This window comes from Papilio polytes, unplaced genomic scaffold (assembly GCF_000836215.1).
Source record: "Papilio polytes unplaced genomic scaffold, Ppol_1.0 DF823934.1, whole genome shotgun sequence".
NCBI lineage: Eukaryota > Metazoa > Arthropoda > Insecta > Lepidoptera > Papilionidae > Papilio > Papilio polytes.
This window is the reverse complement of record NW_013525270.1, coordinates 922,074-928,074: the sequence shown is the minus strand read 5'-3', so window position 1 is coordinate 928,074 and position 6,001 is coordinate 922,074.

Here is a 6,001-nt window from a genome sequence, read left to right as displayed (position 1 = left end):
AACAAAAGTGCTAACGTATTTTTTTTTTATATCATAAGGTGGCAAACGAGCAAACAGCCACCTAAATGGGCCAAAATACCGAAGCGACCGCTGTCCTTAGACATTCGAAATAACTGATGCGTTGCCTACCTTTAATCGACGGAGTAGGAGACGCACATAGAGGATATTTCTCCTTTCTTTGCGTGTCCACCACCGTCAAATCCACGTCCCCTTTCCATCCTATCTTGACATATATATATATATTGATCTTAGCTATATCTGCAAAAGCTTGGAAGGAATAAAAAAAATATTATCAACAGCGTACCATTTCGTCAAAGTCCGGCAACGCATCTGTAGTTCTTTTGGTATTGCGGATGTCGATGGCCGTCGATCAGTTTGGTGTTCCCGTCGCTAGTTTGCCCCTTAAAAAAACAGGATTTCAACCGTGATTTATTTGGTTCATGAATTTTGTGGTATTATTAAATATACGTATATTCAACTCTAACTTTGGTTCTATTGATTTATGAAAGTAAGTTATAAATGTTAGTCATCAATTTAGCCCAGTATAAGTTCGGTGCACAATCTTTTAATTCGTGATCGTTTCCAAGAATGGTCTGAGAAACGGACAATTTACTTTAATCGTACCAAAATGTGACAAAATAAAGCCAACAAAGGAATCATCATGAGGTAAAATCTACATTTCATAATTTACAATCACTTCACATGCTTTAATTCGGTATTTTAAGATTTAAAAGTAATCTTTTCTAACATAAATGACTTAGGGCATGTCCCACCAGATGGTAAATTATCTAATAACAATCCAACGTGTAAAACATTTGATGGAAATATAGGATTTTGTTACCTGTTATCTGACAGTGATGTCATTTTTAAGCTATCTATGCCTCTATCAGCCAGTGGTGGGACAGTCCCTAAGAATCCTCTGTAGTAAAACGTACAAGATATAAAATTGTTAGTAGAAGCGTCACAGACACTAGAATATGTAGTGTTTTGAAAGATGACGTCATCCACATCGCATCTTCATTTATCTAACTTCTTTTTCATGCGGTTTTTATCTAATCAACAAAAATAATTTAGTTATTATAAAGTCTTATAAAATCGGTTGGTTATAATAAATACGAAGCTGCATTTTACTTCATTGTAGTTGTAAAAATGAAAATAGTTATATTAGTATTTTATCGATGAGGGCCAACAAGATCTCTCGCAGGTTTGATCGCTGCACGATAGAGGTTAAAATCACTCTATTTAGAGCTTACTGCATAAGCGTCTACGCGAGCACCCTCCGCGTTCAGTACAATAATGCCTTCAGAGTGCTGTTGGGGCTACCACGATTCTGCAGCGCATCGGGGATGTTTGCTGAAGCGCACGTCGATTGTTTCTGTCACTAAGCGCAAAAGATGCGCATCCCTGGATTTTTTAACGAGATTGTTACAATACCTCGAAAAAATCTACAAACAAGAACATTGAACTTGAAAAGATGATTGACATTCACCCAATTTGTTGCATCTATGGTTCAATGATCCAACTAACGCTTCGTCGAACAATTTACAATGAATTATACAATGATTATGGTTGCAATAAAAAAATAACGCGCACGGACTCAGCGAATTTTCTAAACGACACAAATCTTTAGGATAAATAAGTAAAATCTCTTAATTGGTGAAAATCCCCAATAAAAAGTATTATTTGATAAAAGAAAACAACATTAAAACGCAATTGTATGTCTTCGTATCGGATCTAATAGTCTAAACTAAAAAGACTATTAAAATTTAGGTTACATAGACTAAGGGCCAGTCCCACCCCTGGCTGATAGCTCAGATAGCTTAAAAACGACGTCACTGTGAAATATGGCAACAAAACCCGATATTTCTATTACATATTTTACACGTTGGATTGTTATCAGACAGTTTACAATTTGGTAGGACAGGCCCTAAATCACAATTATAACAAAAATACAATATAAATCACCAGACTTCTTAAAAATAGGCCCTAAATCACAATTATAATAATTTTACATCAAAAATAACCAGACTTTTTAAAAAATATATTACTTAAAAGCGGATCAGCACATTGTACAGTTGATAGAGATTTCCCAACCGCTTCAAGTGCGTCAGTATGTCGTAACTATAGTTTTTGCTATTTTTTCTATAAACTAGATTAATAACAATTATCATTGTTCTACTAATTAAAATGTTTTAATATCATACAATGGAAACGTGGTCTGTTTTTACTGATAGTAATCTTTTGTTTTTTATATTTTAAATGGTTAATAGAAAATGGAGCCGTAATTAGGTGCGAAAAAATAAATTTCGGAGCTTTAAAATTATCGTTATGTTAGTTATAAAAATGATAAGTATCTAACGGTCGCATACTGAAACGACTTTAAACACCTCGTTTTTTAAACGTCGCTTACAATCAGACATCAAAAATTTTATATAATTGGAAGTTAAAGCGTGGCCTTATCATTTCAGACGCTGTTATTTAAAAATCGTTTCACTGTTCGGCCGTAATAGTTTTAACCTTAAAACGAGTAAAGCGGGTAAACAATTCGCTTGAACGGTGGACGTTACGAGATGTGTAAATTCTTGGGGCCTTCACCTTGTGATCGAGTCCCAGTCAACCGTGTCGTAGAAACGGAGAAAAAATTGTATTACTTAATACTATTTTTAATGAGGCCAAGTTCATTGGGCATGCTTGGCTTGGTAAACGAATACAAACATGTGCATGCAATACAAAACTTTCGTAACATTTTCAAGCAACCGGACATCTGTACTTTCGGTTACTGTATACACATAACTACGTATGTAAATACTTGTAAATAATACAAACAAAATTATTACAAAAAACACTTAAAATCATTCTGTTAATTTTTTAAGAAGATAATGCGTATCTTTATTTTTTTGCCAAATATTATTTACGATTTAAATTAGCAATTAACGATAAGCAAAAATTATGAATTTTTGATAATTCCAAATAAGCAAAAAATTGTTTTTTTATTTTATTTTAATTGTGTTTAAAAAATTTGAAGGTCGTAACAACCTTGAAGACCAATTTTGTTCCTGTTCACAAAAAGTCTTATGTGGAAACTTTTTATTGGTTTCATTTTTTCATATGAATATACTAGATCTGCATATTTAAATTATTACAACAAAGCGTAAGATAACGGATTTTAAAATGAAACAAAAACGATGTCTTTCGTAAGAAAAAAAATCAGGCAATAACCAAAATTGAGATTTCCATGAGGACACTTAATAATAATTATATCCCGATTGGAACTTGTTTTGTTTAAACGATTAATATAATTTTTTACATTTGGTTTTAAATAAATTCTCATTAATTTATAACTATTATTAATATATTTAAACATAAATATTAAATGACGATAATCTTTTGTTTATGGTAATAAACTGATATATCAATATTAAAAAATTCATATTTACTTTACAAATGTAAATCAATGCATATGTCGTTTGTCAGATACAGTTATATTATTAATTTTATAAAACATTTCTAATTAAAAAACATAAATCTAGAATTTTTAAATTACGTCCGGATATTTACAAATGGAATACATCCATTTGAAAATCAAATTCTTAAGCTTTCATGCCATTTTGAAAAGATAGCAAAAACTACAGACGTGATTTACATCATCCACTTGCCCTTATCCCTTACGGAGGGTCGGCACAGTATGTGCTGCTCTTCCATACACCTCTATTAGCCGTCATATCTAAATCCACTCCTTTTTTAAGCATTTCCTCTTTCACAAATACAATCTATACTATTATAATAAAGCATAAACATAAACTTCTTTGTTGCCTAAGATGTCAGCAATTACAGCAAATTTTTAAAAAATTCTTTTTTTAATAAAAGGCCTACACTTACGTCATGCTTTAGGCTATATATTTCCACGCCATGAAATTTAGGGGGTAAATATTTTGGATAAAAACCCTAATGTGGGAAAGAGAGCATAAGTTGCTGCCAACACCAAGAAAGAAAGATTGCTGAGGTTTGTCATGTCATTTTGACATTTGCTATTGATAATTTGACAAATGTAAACAATAAAATAAAATTTTCATAATTTCATACGGATGAAGTCGCACGGGAACAGCTAGTTAGTTATAAAGTTGAATTTTCGAAATAACCTAATTAAAAGTGTATTTATAATACATATCACCAAGGGCTGTTAAATTAAAATCGAAGTAAACGTCGTTAAATAAACACGACTATAAATAAAGTACGTACACACATCTTTTATTTACAGTTATAATAAATAAATAACTTCGAAGTGTATTTGTCAATTTTTGTTAATTGTAGAAGACAAGGTAATATTTTCAAATTGTTCTACGATGAATCTGTTTGTGGGATAGTAAGGTAAGTTATTCGAAGATGCTTTTTGAAATAGTCAGTATTATTTGAAACTCGATTCACAAAAGCTTCGCCAACCTCAAGTACGACTGGAGAGAGTCTCGGGATCTCCAAAAGAACGCACTGATACTTCACTGGGCTTCTTCACAATCCATGGGAGATCAATTCTAACAGCAAAATTCGATCTCATTTTTAACGCATTTAGTTCAAATTTAACGATCGATTTATTTATCAAAAATTTAATAACCTTGATGATTAAAAAACACAAAGGAAATTTTCATGGAGACTGCATAAAAAACTGACATTTTTATTAACCATTATTGGTGATAAAAGCATCCTGTCATTGAGTTTTAACAAATTAAATGAAAAATAAGGTTAGTTCAGAACTGATAGTGAATTAAAATTTACTTTTAGACACAAGGTACTTACTACAGATTAATTTACGCATAAAAATAAATAACAAAGGCGAGTACTATCCATTTTATTGCTTTTTAATAGCTATCTCCAAGATAAGAAACAATAACAAAATGCTTATTTCCAAAATTCCTTAGAGGTGACGAATTTAAATTTCGTAACACAGAGCTCTACTTTAGTGACAAAAACATTCTTAAAATATTTTAATTAAAAAAAAATGCTGTTTTAATTTCAAGGTAAAATAACGATATTGTAGAAAATGTATTATATTTACATTTTTACATCAATTATCATACATAGATCTAGGCTAGGTCCAGCTCATTCTTTATTTAATTTAGTTTTAATACCTACTTTATATTTTCTAGGTGTAGCTGATCTATCCCCTGGTGACGCCAATATTTCTATAAGTCTCACTCACACCTGAAACTAAATTATCGCACAACTGTTTTGTCTCGCTTTGATTCCTATAAGCTTAGGGAGGTGCGCACACTACTCGATTTTTAGTTGTCCAATTAAACAGAATTGACTCCAAAACAATCGACAATCGTGCGATAGCTTAGTCAAAAATATGCGCCCGCTCTTAAAATATAAAAATATGTCTAGTAAAGTAATTACGTATTTGAAGACATTGACATTCATAAATAAATTATACTTGTGATAAAAACACATAACATTTTATGTCGGTCATACGGTGTGTGACATAATAGATTTTGTATAACGATCGAATATTAATTCGAAAGCGTAAAAATGTTTTATTTATTTCAATGTCGTTTCGATAGTATCACGTAGAGTCGTAACCCTAGGCGACAAACACGAGAATGCGACGCGTTTTTACGCAACGGAAAAATACCTATCAAGTAAATTCAAATACAAATAAACCCTCAAGAGCGTGTGTAGCTCAACTATTGCGATTGTCGATTGTTTCTCAGCTAATTCAACTGTTTAGTTGCACAATTAAAAATCGAGTAGTGTGCCCACCTCCACATAAGCTCAAAGCGCGACTAAACAGTTGTGCGATAGTTTAGTTTCAGATGTGCACACGCTCTTAAAATTGTATATAGAGTAACTGCAAATCCCATAGATGGCGGTCATTACACGAATATCATATTGTTATCGGAAATGTTACGATTTTGTGCAAATTTTGAAATACAAGCGCCAATAGCCTAATGGTTAGGGGTACGGATTTCCGATCTTGCGGTCGAGGGTTCGAATCCCGCCATTTGAC